Genomic DNA, 17,945 nt, shown 5'->3' with positions numbered 1-17,945 from the left:
TAGTGGATTACACTAGCACAAAAATTATTTTTATGCAGGCGATAATTGCATATATGAGCACAATAAGTTCCTTCAAAGTGCAAAAAAATAAAAAAATGAAGCGAGTGCAAACTAAAATTTTTTTAAATAAAATAAAATAGAATAGAACAGCAGAAGAACAATCATAAATAAGGTGCACGACCTTCTAAGCTGAAAAACCAGTGAAAACACACAATAAAATAATAAAATAAATTGCATAGAAAAGGGATTGTCCAGCGTACAAGCGTCCCATAGAAACGGATCAGACATGGCGGATCAGTCTGTGTTGTGTGGGTCTCTCCTGGATCTATGATCATTGATGACAAACATTTTGGATCTGCCTGTGTTGTGTGGACTTAGAGATGAGCGAACTTAACAGTAAATTTGATTCGTCACGAACTTCTCAGCTCGGCAGTTGAAGACTTTTCCTGCATAAATTAGTTCAGCTTTCCGGTTCTCTGGTGGGCTGGAAAAGGTGGATACATTCTTAGGAAAGAGTCTCCTAGGACTGTATCCACCTTTTCCAGCCCACGGGAGCACCTGAAAGCTGAACTAATTTATGCAGGAAAAGGCAGCAACCGCCGAGCCGAGAAGTTCGTGACGAATCAAATTTACTGTAAGTTCGCTCATCTCTATGTGGACCTCTCGTAGACCTATGATTGAGGTCACTGATGACCGGAGTATGTAGGATCTGTCTATAATTAAAGGTAATTTGCGACCAAAACATGTCAGATCGTTCTGTGTTGTGTGTACCTCATGGTTTTAAAGGGGTACTCCATCCCTAGAGATCTTCTCTCTTATCCAAAGGATCGGGGATAAGATGTCTGATTGTGGGGGCCCGCTGCTGGGGACCCCCCGCGATCTCCCTGCTGCACCCGGCGTTCGTTTAGAGGATCAGGTGCAGCGCTTCATGGCCACACCCCCTCAATGCAAGTCTATGGGAGGGGGCGTGACGGCCGTCACGCCCCCTCCCATAGACTTGCATTGAGGGGGCATGGCTGTGATGTCACAAGCCTCCGTCCCGCATCGCCAGTCATCTGGCAGGGAGCAAAGTTTGCTCCGTGCACCGGATGTCTGGGGTGCCGCAGCCGAGATCACGGGGGTCCCCAGCGGCGGGATCCCCGCGATCAGACATCTTAACGGATAGGGGATAAGATATCTAGGGGCGGAGTAGCCCTTTAACTAATTGAATATTTTTTTGGGGGACACTTTTACACAACTTGTTACGCAAATTGTTTTTATGCAAGATGCACGTTGTCATTGTGGGCCCCGCACCAGGCCGTCTGTACAGGATAAAGTGCATCCAAGAGGTGAGAGCTGGGTTGGCATTGTACATGTTCTTTTCAACACCAAAAAAAAAAAAAAAAGTGCAATAACTGCCTGCACATAGGGGTTTGATTGTATCGTACAAAATGCGGTTTTATTTTGCTCAGATGTCAAAAATACAGTACAAAACCAAAACAGGAGATTTCATATTCTGTAGCCTCAGAGCCAACAGGGAATGAGCAGAACTCTGATTGCTGCGGGTGCGACTGAAGAATAATGCAATGTAATTGTGCTGTAAATTAGCAAATTACACAAAAGGAACAAAAGAATTCCCCACACACGTGAATAGGTCAGTCATCATAGTGTGTAAAGAAAAACCACAGCTACATTATGCACACCCTGAGTAAACAGAACTGCCTCAAGAGCGCAGCCAGATGGTAAACGAAGGCGTCTCGGGACGCGGATCACACGTCATCAAAGTCAAGAATAAGACTGGGGACCCGGCTGCAGGTTGTACTGGGCCCTATATAATTGTATGGATTGTGTGCTGCTCCCAGCCCTGCACCGTGATGATCAATAAAGCTCAATTACAAATAACAACAACTACAGTTTCCCATCCACCCCTGCAGCAGAGGCCCGAAACCAGCAAAAAGGAGAAAGCGGCTAATCTGGTGCCTCCGGGCTCCGCAGCTCTTCCCTGATCATTTATAATAGGCCTAAAAGTTTAATCGCAAAAATAATCGATTGGGGATATATGCCATTTGCCATTTCTGCAATACCGTGCCTGCGATTCGGTGATTATTGACGAGCATTTGAATTTCCGTGGCAGCCCGGCCCGAGACCCTGCGTGTGCCTAGTAGGGTCTAGTGATACTTACCTAGCCCAGGTCGCTTATAGGTCTGCCGTATATTTCGTTCTCTTCTGCGGTGTCTTCTCTGTGCTCCCGACGGTTTCAGGACCTTCCCGTACAGCCAGTCAGTGGTCACAGCAGTGTCATGTGTCAAGCCAGTGATTGGCTAAGTAGGAAGGTCCTATAGGTGCAACCAGCTGCTTATCTCTGAAGAAGAAAGAACAGGAGACACCAGGACTGCATGGAGGAGAATGGGATCTGGGGCAGAACTACAGGGGACCGAGGCCCCTCCACCCCGACACCATAAAAAGTGGATATACATGACATTGGTGGGGTGTGGACATGAAATGGAGAGATTGACATGAAATGGTGGGAGTGGATGTGAAATGGGGTGTGTGGTTGTCAAATTGGAGGGGAAAGTGAAATGTGGGTGGACGTAAAATGGTCGAGATTGATGTCAAATTTTACTAAGATTGTATGTGGAAATCAGCGCTGATCCTAGCTGTGTGAACAGAGTCAGAACGGATTCAACTTCCCTGTGATGCAAACAGGAATCTGTGGACAGAAACTACTGTCATATCAGAAAGGCAATTGCCTAAAAATTTAAAGGGGTTATAGAAAAACAGAGCTAATTTCTTCCCAAACCCTTGCCCTGTCTGTCCCCAGGTTGTGTGTGGTATTACAACTTGACTTCATGCACTTCAATAGAACGGAGCTGCAGAACCGCACCCAACCTGGGGACAGACATGGGGCTTTTCTTCAGGAGAAATCAGCTGTTTTTTCTATTCTTGGATAACCCCTTTAAGAAAAAATAAATAAAATTATTAACACTCTCCTCCCACCAGTAAACTCGTCCTCTTGAAACAGAAATACGGTGGAATTATTTTATAAATTGCGCTAATAAGCCTCTATGCTCGGTGGTTATAGATAGAGAGGCGATAATTCAATACAAATCATAGGGATGACAGATCCGCAATCCTCGTGTATAGTTCGCAGCGCAGACATTACACAAACCTACAGCTCCACCTACAGGCAGACTGATGTATTACAGACACTGGACGGGAGGAAGATTTCTATACATGGAAACAAATTGAGGACTGGACAAATTCCGCTTGGAAATGCATTGTCGTCTATGGAGATTGTGCATTTTCGCGTGGTCCTAGCGCCGGCATGTTCTCCGTGTATGAACATAGCAAACATATATTTTTTTACATTTTTGGTGATGGAAAATTAGAAAAATCCTGAAATCTTGCAGTTTCCATTCTGGCCACTATGGATAAATCTAATCTGAGACTTCCTGCTGTGTACAGATAATTTCCCAGTAGGGCTGCACGATATGGGGAAAATGTGCGATTATGGAGAGAAATATTGCGATTTTGACATATGATTGCGATCTAACAAACAAACGGTGAAATCCCCCCATTTCATATAGCCAATAGCCTAATTTAATAATATGAAATGAAAGGAATGGGTATGAGGGGAATTAGCTTTAGGAAATGAGGGGGGACGGCTTCATGAGGGGGGAGGCTATAGGGAAGGGACCAGCTGTATTAGGGGGGACATTGGCTATATGAGGTGGATCACCTATATGAGGGAGAAAATGGGATAAATGAGAGACATGTCTTTGGGGGGGGGGGGGCAGCTATATGAGGGGGAACATAGACTCTAGGAGTGAAGGGGACCCGCTATATATGGGGAAGAGAGACTGTAGGAGGGGCACCAGCTATATGAGGGGAACTGCTGTATGAAATTCACATAGCCCGTGTTATTCTCTCATACTGCCCCTGTTTTCCCTCATAAAGCTGCCCCCCCCCCATTACTTCCTCCCACGCGGCTCCTGCTGTACCATAGAGCGCTGGGAGGAAGCCACAGCCCGGCGAACGGTACGGGAGCCGGCTAAGCCGACGCAGGGCTGCAAAATGCTGTGCCGAGCCTCTGCCAAGTCATGCCGGGAAGAGCCGCCGCAAGGCCGTGGGAAGCCGGGGCGAGCTGCTGTATGAGCCGGGGCCGTTCAAGCAGGTAATCGTCAGATTTTGCTAAAGGCCAAATGAAAATATCGCAATCCCCAATAATCGCGATTCGATTGGGATTGCGATATACCGTGCAGGCCTATTTCCCAGTAATGCCTTTCTTCTCAGAACAGACAGGAGGACAGTAAGAGGCGACACCAGGAGATGGACACACATCAGCCTCCCCGACTCCCTGTACAATGAAAAGGTCACAATTCATCAGGTCCTGTCCATTGATGTCTATGATGACTGAACCCGGCCTAAATAATCATCCCGCTGTTTTCAATTGGAATTTAAAATCTGTGTTACGAAAAATAACATCCCATGTGGAAACCAGAGGAAACTCTACTTCAGTGGCCCTCCAGATGTTGGAAAGCTTTGCCACATCTGGAGGGCCTCAGTTTGAGACCACTGATTCAGAGCTTTCTGCCAGATCTATAGAATGTGATTGGAGTATGCGACGTTTGGGGGGGGGGGGCTTCACATGTGACATTCAGCAGGGGGCGGCCACAATGGCCAGGGGGGGGAAGGCAGCGATATCCACGTCCAAGGTGGACAGCCAAGACGTTTGGGGGGGGTAATATAATTCAGAACAGTGGTCTCAAACTGTGGCCCCCCAGATGTTGCAAAACTGTTGCCACATCTGGAGGGCCAAAGTTTCAGACCACTGCTCTACTGCATATAGAGTTAAAAATCTGAGAGTCCGACTACAATTTCTGCTGCATATTTTTTTGTCCTAAATCCAATTCTGGAATACACCGAGTGACAACTACGGATCTGCACAAACCTGCATATGCTAGAATTCAGTGTTCGCAGACCTGTGGCCCTCCAGCTGTTGCCCAACAACTCCCAGCATCATTGCAGTAGTTGTTTTCCAACAGCTGAAGGGGCACAGGTTGGAGAACATTGCTGTAGATGAAGCCAATCATTTCTGTCCTGCCCTGCGGTGGGGAGAATTTGTACGGTGCCTAAGACACCCTGCCTTCTGCTGCACAATGTGGAATGATCTATATCCTCTGAATAGCTTGTGTATTACAGCCCTTATGCCTCTCACTATTGTATCTTCCCTGTATGGAGAGCAGACACGAGGAGATGGATCCAGATCTCTACAGAGAAACATGACCTGGTCAGATGGATCCAGATCTCTATAGAGAAACATGACCTGGTCAGATGGATCCAGATCTCTACAGAGAAACATGGCCTGGTCAGATGGATCCAGATCTCTATAGAGAAACATGACCTGGTCAGATGGATCCAGATCTCTATAGAGAAACATGACCTGGTCAGATGGATCCAGATCTCTATAGAGAAACATGACCTGGTCAGATGGATCCAGATCTCTATAGAGAAACATGACCTGGTCAGATGGATCCAGATCTCTATAGAGAAACATGACCTGGTCAGATGGATCCAGATCTCTACAGAGAAACATGACCTGGTCAGATGGATCCAGATCTCTACAGAGAAACATGACCTGGTCAGATGGATCCAGATCTCTATAGAGAAACATGACCTGGTCAGATGGATCCAGATCTCTACAGAGAAACATGTCCTGGTCAGATGGATCCAGATCTCTACAGAGAAACATGTCCTGGTCAGATGGATCCAGATCTCTACAGAGAAACATGTCCTGGTCAGATGGATCCAGATCTCTACAGAGAAACATGTCCTGGTCAGATGGATCCAGATCTCTATAGCGAAACATGGCCTGGTCAGATGGATCCAGATCTCTATAGAGAAACATGGCCTGGTCAGATGGATCCAGATCTCTATAGAGAAACATGACCTGGTCAGATGGATCCAGATCTCTATAGAGAAACATGACCTGGTCAGATGGATCCAGATCTCTATAGAGAAACATGACCTGGTCAGATGGATCCAGATCTCTATAGAGAAACATGACCTGGTCATATGGATCCAGATCTCTATAGAGAAACATGTCCTGGTCAGATGGATCCAGATCTCTACAGAGAAACATGTCCTGGTCAGATGGATCCAGATCTCTACAGAGAAACATGTCCTGGTCAGATGGATCCAGATCTCTACAGAGAAACATGTCCTGGTCAGATGGATCCAGATCTCTATAGAGAAACATGTCCTGGTCAGATGGATCCAGATCTCTATAGCGAAACATGGCCTGGTCAGATGGATCCAGATCTCTATAGAGAAACATGGCCTGGTCAGATGGATCCAGATCTTTATAGAGAATCATGGCCTGGTCAGATGGATCCAGATCTTTATAGAGAAACATGGCCTGGTCAGATGGATCCAGATCTATATAGAGAAACATGGCCTGGTCAGATGGATCCAGATCTCTTTAGAGAAACATGGCCTGGACAGATGGATCCAGATCTCTATAGAGAAACATGTCCTGGTCAGATGGATCCAGATCTCTATAGAGAAACATGGCCTGGTCAGATGGATCCAGATCTCTATAGAGAAACATGGCCTGGTCAGATGGATCCAGATCTCTATAGAGAAACATGGTCCTGGTCAAATGGATCCAGATCTCTATAGAGAAACATGTCCTGGTCAGATGGATCCAGATCTCTATAGAGAAACATGTCCTGGTCAGATGGATCCAGATCTCTATAGAGAAACATGGCCTGGTCAGATGGATCCAGATCTATAGAGAAACATGGCCTGGTCAGATGGATCCAGATCTATAGAGAAACATGGCCTGGTCAGATGGATCCAGATCTCTATAGAGAAACATGGCCTGGTCAGATGGATCCAGATCTATAGAGAAACATGTCCTGGTCAGATGGATCCAGATCTATAGAGAAACATGGCCTGGTCAGATGGATCCAGATCTCTATAGAGAAACATGGCCTGGTCAGATGGATCCAGATCTCTATAGAGAAACATGGCCTGGGCAGATGGATCCAGATCTACAGAGAAACATGTCCTGGTCAGATGGATCCAGATCTATAGAGAAACATGTCCTGGTCAGATGGATCCAGATCTCTATAGAGAAACATGTCCTGGTCAGATGGATCCAGATCTATAGAGAAACATGACCTGGTCAGATGGATCCAGATCTCTATAGAGAAACATGGCCTGGTCAGATGGATCCAGATCTCTATAGAGAAACATGGTCTGGTCAGATGGATCCAGATCTATAGAGAAACATGGCCTGGTCAGATGGATCCAGATCTATAGAGAAACATGGCCTGGTCAGATGGATCCAGATCTCTATAGAGAAACATGGCCTGGTCAGATGGATCCAGATCTCTATAGAGAAACATGGCCTGGTCAGATGGATCCAGATCTCTATAGAGAAACATGGTCTGGTCAGATGGATCCAGATCTCTATAGAGAAACATGACCTGGTCAGATGGATCCAGATCTCTATAGAGAAACATGGCCTGGTCAGATGGATCCAGATCTCTATAGAGAAACATGACCTGGTCAGATGGATCCAGATCTCTATATAGAAACATGGCCTGGTCAGATGGATCCAGATCTCTGTGGAGAAACTTGGCCTGGTCAGATGGGTCCAGATGTCTATGGAGAAATGTTGCCTGGTCAGATAGATCCAGATCTCTGTATAGAAACATGGCCTGGTCAGATGGCTCCAGATCTCTATGGAGATACATGGCCTGGTCAGATGGATCCAGATCTCTATATAGAGAAACATGGCCTGGTCAGATGGATCCAGATCTCTGTGGAGAAACATGGGCTGGTCAGATGGATCCAGATCTCTATAGAGAAACGTGGCCTGGTCAGATGGATCCAGATCTCTATAGAGAAACATGGCCTGGTCAGATGGCTCCAGATCTCTATAGAGAAACATGGCCTGGTCAGATGGATCCAGATCTCTATGGAGAAACGTTGCCTGGTCAGATGGATCCAGATCTCTGTATAGAAACATGGCCTGGTCAGATGGATCCAGATCTCTGTGGAGAAACGTGGTCTGGTCAGATGGATCCAGATCTCTATAGAGAAACATGGCCTGGTCAGATGGATCTAGATCTCTATATAGAAACATGGCCTGGTCAGATGGATCCAGATCTCTATAGAGAAACATGGCCTGGTTAGATGGATCCAGATCTCTGTGGAGGAACATGGCCTGGTCAGATGGATCCAGATCTCTATAGAGAAACATGTCCTGGTCAGATGGATCCATATCTATATATAGAAACATGGCCTGGTCAGATGGATCCATATCTATATATAGAAACATGGCCTGGTCAGATGGATCCAGATCTCTACAGAGAAACATGTTCTGGCCAGATGGATCCAGATCTCTATAGAGAAACATGTCCTGGTCAGATGGATCCAGATCTCTATAGAGAAACATGGCCTGGTCAGATGGATCCAGATCTCTATAGAGAAACATGGCCTGGTCAGATGGATCCAGATCTCTATAGAGAAACATGGCCTGGTCAGATGGATCCAGATCTCTATAGAGAAACATGGCCTGGTCAGAAGGATCCAGATCTCTATAGAGAAACATGGCCTGGTCAGATGGATCTATATTTCTGTAGAGAAACAAGGCTGGTTACATGGATCCAGATCTCTGTGGCACCATGTGGATAGAGGGGCAAGATTTGGTACAAGCAGTAAGAATCGATGCCTCCTTCTTGGCAGGTTCAGGCTGGTGGAGGACATTTAATAGTGTGTGAGGTCGGGGGATGTTTTTCTCTGTACACCCTAGCTCCTTTGATACCTGTGGATGGACATTTGGACAGCAGGACACCTTCTCTAAGCATTGTGAAGACCAAGTCATCCTTCATGTTGGCTGTTTCCTCTTTGTCAGAAGGAGACAGTCAGCAGGACAATGCACCATCCACACGGGTCATGTAGTCATAGATTGGCTCCAGGAACAGGACAGAGTTTTTCTTGCTTCTCATGACATCACAGTCTACAGATCTTTATCCTATAGATTTCTCTCAATGAGGTTCAGATCATGTCAGGACCTTTATCTAATGTAATTCCGCAGCGGACACTTTACCCTTCGAATTCTGTATTTCGAGGGGACCATATTTGATAACTGAATGTCGCGGCTGCCCCCCCATGTGTCACACTGCCTCTCCTTCCACCTGAATGTTGCTCTTGTTACAATCCCCACCCACCCGTAACTGTCACAGCCCCCCACCCCTGTACATCACTGCCTTCCCCCATGAATGTCACAGCTGTCCCCCATGAACGTCATGGCCGTCCCCCCCTGGACATCGCTGCCTTCCCCCCTGAACGTTGCAGACATACCTCCTAAACATCGCTGCCTTCCCCCTGGACGTTGCAGATGTACCCCCCCCCCCAAACATCATTGCCTTCCCCCCCCGGAACATTGTGGATGAACCGCCCCCCTAAACATCGCTGCCTAGCCCCCTGAACATCGTAGATGTACCCCCTAAACATCGCTGCCTTCCCCCCTGGACGTCGTAGATGTACCCCCCCCTAAACATCGCTGCCTAGCCCCCTGAACATCGTAGATGTACCCCCCTAAACATCGCTGCCTTCCCCCCTGAACGTTGCAGATGTACCCCCCAGAACATCGCTGCCTAGCCCCCTGAACATTGTGGATAAACCCCCCTCCTAAACATCGCTGCCTAGCCCCCTGAACATCATAGATGTGCCCCCTGAACATCATAGATGTACCCCCTAAACATCGCTGCCTTCCCCCCTGAACGTTGCAGATGTACCCCCCTAAACATTGCTACCTTCCTCCCTAAACATTGCTACCTTCCCCCCTGAACGTTGCACATGTACCCCCCCTAAACAGCCCTGCCTTCCCCCCTGGACGTCGTGGATGTACCCCCTAAACATTCCTGACTTCCCCCCTGGACGTCGTGGATGTACTTCCTAGGGATCGACCGATTATCGGTATGGCCGATATTATCGGCCGATAATCACGATTTTGGGCATTATCGGTATCGGCAATTACCTTGCCGATAATGCCCCGCCCCGCCCCCCGCACTGCGACCGCCCCCCCCCCCCGACCCACTGCGTTGCACCCCTCACCGTAGTGCTGGGCAGTATACCGGTATGGATTTTTGCCCATACCGCTATACCGGTCGGGCCCCTCCCCCACCCTCCGAGTCAATAAAAAAATAAAATAAATAAACTTACCCGTAATGGGGGTGGTCCGGGGCATCCATCCTTCCTTCCTGTAGTGTCCGACGGAGGGTGAACCGGTCCGGCTGTCCTTCTCCGGGGGTCCTCTTCTCCACTCCGGGCAGGCTCCGGCCTAGTACGCCGCACAGACGCCGCTACGCCGTGACGTCAGGTGCGTTGCTGCGCACGGGCGTCACTGCGCAGCAGCATCTATGCAGCGTAATAGGCCGGAGCCTGCCCGGAGTGGAGAAGAGGACACCCGGAGAAGAAGGACAGCCCGGACCGGTTCACCCTCCACCCGGAATGCCGCCGGACACTACAGGAAGGAAGGATGGATGGCCCGGACCACCCTGACAGGGAGGAGAGAGAAGCGGGTGGTGGCGGCGGCCTATGGCCCCGCAAAAGCCACTGCAGTGCATTGATTTAAAGCGCCCGCTTTAAATCCAGCGATGTGGAATTTCTATCGCCCGACGCCCGGGACTAGCAGTTTTGGGCGCCGGGCAGGTGAATTTGTCCGGCCCTTAGCCCGGCTTCGGGCAACCAGGGCCTGACCTGACAAGTGCAGCGGATCTGCAGTTTGTATGGAGCGGGCTCCCGACTCCTGCCCGCTCCATACTCTGCAGCCTGTGTCCTCCGAAGCAGAGCAGGGGAGATGAGAAGCTGTGTACAGTATTTGTCTTCTCTCCCCTGCTCTGCAGACGTGCGGGGGGGGGAGGGATATGAGGGGGCGTGGCTTATTTCTCCCCGTGCAGACCTGCGTCCTCTGCCTTCGCTCCCCGCACGTCTGCACGGGGAGACTGTATGCGGCGCTCACAGGGGAGTATGGAGCGGGCTCGGGATTCCTGCCCACTCCATACTCTGCAGCCCCCGGCTGTTCTCAGTAGCCGGGGGCCGCCGCTAATAGCCAGCATGCGGCGATCGCCGCGGCTGGCTATTAACCCTTTAGATCGCCGCTGTCAAAGCTGACAGCGGCGTCTAAAGGGACATGTGAATGCTCCCTGGTGGGCTAGTGGGGTGGATCGCCCCCCCCGCAGCGTGATCGCAGGGGGGCGATCCACTATGGAGGTAGCCGGAGGACTTACTTCTGCTTCCTCCTGTCCCGGCTCTGTCATTGATAGATCCTGGCTGGACCAGGCTCTATCAATGGATCACAGAGCTCACAGATCAATGGAGTTCAATAGAATCTATTACTCTGTATGAGGAATCTAATGATTCCTCATAAGTCTAATAAAGTGTAAAAAAAAATAATAATAATAAATAAAAGTTTTAATAAAAGTTTGAAAGACACATATTAACCCAGTGGTCTTCAAACTGTGCCCCTCCAGATGTTACAAAACTACAATTCTCAGCATGCCAGGACAGCCGTTGGCTGTCCGGGCATGCTGGGAGTTGTAGTTTTGCAACATCTGGAGGGCCACAGTTTGAAGACCGCTGCATTAACCCCTTCCATGTTAAAACATCAAATCACCCCCTTTTCCTATATAAAAACATGCAAACATAATAAAAATAAACATATTTGGTATCGCTTCGTGCGTAATTGTACAACCTATTAAAATATAACATTATGTATCCCGTACTGTAAATGTAATAAAAATACCATACCACAGATTTGAAATTTTTATAATATCCCAGAAAAAAAAAAGTTAAAAAGCGATTAAAAAGTCAGATCAATGCCAAAATGGTACCGATACAAAAAACTGATTATGGCGCAAAAAATGAGCCCTCATACAGCCTGGTATGCGGAAAAAAAATAAAGCTGCAGGGGTTAAAAAATGGCAAATAAAAAAAATTAGAAAAAGTTCAGAATTAGTCAAACATGACGTAAACGATACAAATCTGGTATTGCTGTAACCAGGCGCCTAAAGTATAAAACTAACATGTTACCTCAACCACAAGGTAAATGGCGCAGAAAAGAAAAAACACCAAATCTGCAAAATTATCTTTTACTATTTCAATTTCACTTCCCTTAATGTATATATATATATTTTTTTTTTGGTTCGGAGAATATGTTATTGAAAAATTAAAAGGTATCATTATAGTAGGTAGTTATCATTATAGTAGGTAGGTATCATTATAGTAGGTAGGTATCATTATAGTAGGTAGGTATCATTATAGTAGGTAGTTATCATTATAGTAGGTAGGTATCATTATAGTAGGTAGTTATCATTATAGTAGGTAGGTATCATTATAGTAGGTAGTTATCATTATAGTAGGTAGGTATCATTATAGTAGGTAGGTATCATTATAGTAGGTAGGTATCATTATAGTAGGTAGTTATGGCTATTATAGGGCGAGGAGGAAAAAATCAGAGCGTAAAAGCGAAAATTGGCCGGGACAAGTGGATCGTCATGAGGGACAAGTAGATTTTGCTCCATTTTAGTCCCGTGGACAAGTCGTTTTTTATAAAATTTCCACACCCCTGAAATCAATGACCTGCAGCGGTGTCGAGGGGGGATAAATAGCCGATAACTTATACCGGAATATCGGTATAAGTTATCGGCCCTAACCTCCACCGATTATCGGTATCGGCACTAAAAAAAACGATATCGGTCGATTCCTAGTACTTCCTGGACATCGCTGCCGTCCCCCCTGTATGTCGTGGATGTACCCCCTGGACATAGCTGCCTTCCCCCCTGTATGTCGTGGATGTACCCCCTGGACATAGCTGCCTTCCCCCCTGTATGTCGTGGATGTACCCCCTGGACATCGCTGCCTTCCCCCCTGTATGTCGTGGATGTACCCCCTGGACATAGCTGCCTTCCCCCCTGTATGTCGTGGATGTACCCCCTGGACATCACTGCCTTCTCCCCTGTATGTCGTGGATGTACCCCCTGGACATTGCTGCCTTCCCCCTGTATGTCATGAATGTACCCCCTGGACATTGCTGCCTTCCCCCTGTATGTCATGAATGTACCCCCTGGACATTGCTGCCTTACCCCTGTATGTCATGAATGTACCCCCTGGACATCGCTGCCTTCCCCCCCCCCTGGACATCGCTGCCTTCCCCCCCCCTGGACATCGCTGCCTTCCCCCCCCTGGACATCGCTGCCTTCCCCCCCCCTGGACATCGCTGCCTTCCCCCCCCCTGGACATCGCTGCCTTCCCCCCCCCTGGACATCGCTGCCTTCCCCCCCCCCCTGGACATCGCTGCCTTCCCCCCCCCCCTGGACATCGCTGCCTTCCCCCCCCCCTGGACATCGCTGCCTTCCCCCCCCTGGACATCGCTGCCTTCCCCCCCCTGGACATCGCTGTCTTCCCCCCCCTGGACATCGCTGCCTTCCCCCCCCCTGGACATCGCTGCCTTCCCCCCCCCCTGGACATCGCTGCCTTCCCCCCCCTGGACATCGCTGCCTTCCCCCCCCTGGACATCGCTGCCTTCCCCCCCCCTGGACATCGCTGCCTTCCCCCCCCTGGACATCGCTGCCTTCCCCCCCTGGACATCGCTGCCTTCCCCCCCTGGACATCACTGCCTTCCCCCCCTGGACATCGCTGCCGTCCCCCCCTGGACATCGCTGCCGTCCCCCCCTGGACATCGCTGCCGTCCCCCCCTGGACATCGCTGCCGTCCCCCCTGTATGTCGTGGATGTACCCCCTGGACATCGCTGCCTTCCCCCCTGTATGTCGTGGATGTACCCCCTGGACATCGCTGCCTTCCCCCCCCCTGTATGTCGTGGATGTACCCCCTGGACATAGCTGCCTTCCCCTCTGTATGTCGTGGATGTACCCCCTGGACATAGATGCCTTCCACCTGCATGTCGTGGATGTACCCCCTGGACATAGCTGCCTTCCCCCCTGTATGTCGTGGATGTACCCCCTGGACATTGCTGCCTTCCCCCTGTATGTCATGAATGTACCCCCTGGACATCGCTGCCTTCCCCCCTGTATGTCGTGGATGTACCCCCTGGACATCGCTTCCTTCCCCCCCTGTATGTCGTGGATATACCTCCTGGACATCGCTGCCTTCCCCCCTGTATGTCGTGGATGTACCCCCTGGACATCGCTGCCTTCCCCCCCTGTATGTCGTCGATGTACCCCCTGGACATAGCTGCCTTCCCCTCTGTATGTCGTGGATGTACTCCCTGGACATAGATGCCTTCCACCTGCATGTCGTGGATGTACCCCCTGGACATTGCTGCCTTCCCCCTGTATGTAGTGGATGTACCCCCTGGACATCGCTGCCTTCCCCTCCTGTATGTCGTGGATATACCTCCTGGACGTCGCTGCCTTCCCCCCCTGGACATCGCTGCCTTCCCTCCCTGGACATCGCTGCCTTCCCCCCCCTGGACATCGCTGCCTTCCCCCCCCTGGACATCGCTGCCTTCCCCCCCCCTGGACATCGCTGCCTTCCCCCCCCCTGGACATCGCTGCCTTCCCCCCCCCCCTGGACATCGCTGCCTTCCCCCCCCCCTGGACATCGCTGCCTTCCCCCCCCCTGGACATCGCTGCCTTCCCCCCCCCTGGACATCGCTGCCTTCCCCCCCCCTGGACATCGCTGCCTTCCCCCCCCCTGGACATCGCTGCCTTCCCCCCCCCTGGACATCGCTGCCTTCCCCCCCCCTGGACATCGCTGCCTTCCCCCCCCCTGGACATCGCTGCCCTCCCCCCCCCTGGACATCGCTGCCTTCCCCCCCCCTGGACATCGCTGCCGTCCCCCCCTGGACATCGCTGCCGTCCCCCCCTGGACATCGCTGCCGTCCCCCCCTGGACATCGCTGCCGTCCCCCCCTGGACATCGCTGCCGTCCCCCCTGTATGTCGTGGATGTACCCCCTGGACATCGCTGCCTTCCCCCCCTGTATGTCGTGGATATACCTCCTGGACGTCACTGCCTTCCCCCCCTGGACATCGCTGCCGTCCCCCCCTGGACATCGCTGCCGCCCCCCCTGTATGTCGTGGATGTACCCCCTTGACATCGCTGCCGTCCCCCCTGTATGTCGTGAATGTACCCCCTGGACATCGCTGCCTTCCCCCCTGTATGTCGTGGATGTACCCCCTGGACATCGCTTCCTTCCCCCCCCTGTATGTCGTGGATGTACCCCCTGGACATAGCTGCCTTCCCCTCTGTATGTCGTGGATGTACTCCCTGGACATAGATGCCTTCCACCTGCATGTCGTGGATGTACCCCCTGGACATTGCTGCCTTCCCCCTGTATGTAGTGGATGTACCCCCTGGACATCGCTGCCTTCCCCTCCTGTATGTCGTGGATATACCTCCTGGACGTCGCTGCCTTCCCCCCCTGGACATCGCTGCCTTCCCCCCCTGGACATCGCTGCCTTCCCCCCCTGGACATCGCTGCCTTCCCCCCCTGGACATCGCTGCCTTCCCCCCCCCCCCTGGACATCGCTGCCTTCCCCCCCCCTGGACATCGCTGCCTTCCCCCCCCCCCTGGACATCGCTGCCTTCCCCCCCCCTGGACATCGCTGCCTTCCCCCCCCTGGACATCGCTGCCTTCCCCCCCCCCTGGACATCGCTGCCTTCCCCCCCCTGGACATCGCTGCCGCCCCCCCCCCTGGACATCGCTGCCGCCCCCCCCCCCTGGACATCGCTGCCGCCCCCCCCCCTGGACATCGCTGCCGTCCCCCCCCCGGACATCGCTGCCGTCCCCCCCCCTGGACATCGCTGCCGTCCCCCCCTGGACATCGCTGCCGTCCCCCCCTGGACATCGCTGCCGCCCCCCCCCTGGACATCGCTGCCGCCCCCCCCTGGACATCGCTGCCGTCCCCCCCCTGGACATCGCTGCCGTCCCCCCTGTATGTCGTGGATGTACCCCCTGGACATCGCTGCCTTCCCCCCCTGTATGTCGTGGATATACCTCCTGGACGTCACTGCCTTCCCCCCCTGGACATCGCTGCCGTCCCCCCCCTGGACATCGCTGCCGTCCCCTCCTGGACATCTCTGCCGTCCCCCCTGTATGTCGTGGATGTACCCCCTGGACATCGCTGCCTTCCCCCCTGTATGTCGTGGATGTACCCCCTGGACATCGCTGCCGCCCCCCCTGTATGTCGTGGATGTACCCCCTGGACATCGCTGCCTTCCCCTCTGTATGTCGTGGATGTACCCCCTGGACATCGCTGCCTTCCCCCCTGTATGTCGTGGATGTACCCCCTGGACATCGCTGCCTTCCCCCCTGGACATCGCTGCCGTCCCCCCTGTATGTCGTGGATGTACTCCCTGGACATCGCTGCCTTCCCCCCTGTATGTCGTGGATGTACCCCCTGGACATCGCTGCCTTCCCCCCTGTATGTCGTGGATGTAGCCCCTGGACATAGCTGCCTTCCCCCCTGTATGTCGTGGATGTATCCCCTGGACATCGCTGCCTTCCCCCCTGTATGTACCCCCTGGACATCGCTGCCGTCCCCCCTGTATGTCGTGGATGTACTCCCTGGACATCGCTGCCTTCCCCCCTGTATGTCGTGGATGTACCCCCTGGACATAGCTGCCTTCCCCCCTGTATGTCGTGGATGTACCCCCTGGACATAGCTGCCTTCCCCCCTGTATGTCGTGGATGTACCCCCTGGACATAGCTGCCTTCCCCCCTGTATGTCGTGGATGTACCCCCTGGACATCGCTGCCTTCCCCCCCTGTATGTCGTGGATATACCTCCTGGACGTCACTGCCTTCCCCCCCTGGACATCGCTGCCGTCCCCCCCCTGGACATCGCTGCCGTCCCCCCCTGGACATCTCTGCCGCCCCCCTGTATGTCGTGGATGTACCCCCTGGACATCGCTGCCTTCCCCCCTGGACATCGCTGCCTTCCCCCCTGTATGTCGTGGATGTACCCCCTGGACATCGCTGCCGTCCCCCCTGTATGTCGTGGATGTACTCCCTGGACATCGCTGCCTTCCCCCCTGTATGTCGTGGATGTACCCCCTGGACATCGCTGCCTTCCCCCCTGGACATCGCTGCCGTCCCCCCTGTATGTTGTGGATGTACCCCCTGGACATCGCTGCCTTCCCCCCTGTATGTCGTGGATGTACCCCCTGGACATCGCTGCCTTCCCCCCTGTATGTCGTGGATGTACCCCCTGGACATCGCTGCCGTCCCCCCCTGTATGTTGTGGATGTACCCCCTGGACATCGCTGCCGTCCCCCCTGTATGTCGTGGATGTACCCCCTGGACATCGCTGCCTTCCCCCCTGTATGTCGTGGATGTACCCCCTGGACATTGTGCTCGGCTATGTTGCAGCAGTGGGCTGTCCGGGCATGCTGGGAGTTGAGGTTTTACAACATTTGGAGGGCCACAGTTTGAGACCACTGATCTAAATGATATAATTAGAATATGTAGAAATGTAATACAATTAACTAATAATTGGGATTTATCACGTGATCCCGTCTGATATAGAGAAGCATAGTCACCATTCTACAAAAAACAAGGACCAAATCTACGGCTATAATACCTTATGGATCACATGACCAGCGTGTGTGACGTCACTCCGCAGATAATTCCGTACCCGGGCAGTATGGCGGCCCCGCAGCTTCCTCCGCCTCACCGCTCGGGTGTCTCCTCCTCTGTACGGGTGTACACGCTGCTCTTGCGTCTCTCACCCGAACGTAGGTAGGCCGCGATCGACTGCCGGAAGTGCGTCACAGGTCACGTGATGCTTCATTCGCGCTGCTGGTTTGGCGGCCATCTTAATCCCGGGCACGCTGCAGGTGCCTCCATTGTGTGAGAGCGGCCATCCCGCGTTAGGCTCCTCCCGAGTCTTTGTGTGGGCGCGGCTCCTCCCGAGTCTTTGTGCGGGCG

The 17,945-nt window shown here is 52.0% G+C and overlaps 1 protein-coding gene across 1 annotated transcript in view; it reads right to left on the bottom strand.

Annotated features, from left to right (window-relative positions):
- The window catches only part of KAT8 (lysine acetyltransferase 8), a 30,435-nt gene extending 12,676 nt beyond the window's left edge, over positions 1-17,759 (bottom strand). The window contains exon 1 of the mRNA XM_056533855.1: positions 17,599-17,759. The gene's annotated coding sequence lies outside the window, so the exon portion shown is untranslated. The remainder of the gene's footprint in view (positions 1-17,598) is intronic.
- Between the last annotated feature and the right edge of the window lie 186 nt (positions 17,760-17,945).

The sequence above is a fragment of the Hyla sarda genome, chromosome 8 (genome assembly GCF_029499605.1).
Source record: "Hyla sarda isolate aHylSar1 chromosome 8, aHylSar1.hap1, whole genome shotgun sequence".
Lineage (NCBI taxonomy): Eukaryota > Metazoa > Chordata > Amphibia > Anura > Hylidae > Hyla > Hyla sarda.
Note: the sequence above shows the minus strand (reverse complement) of the source record. Positions and strands in the feature narration are given on the sequence as shown.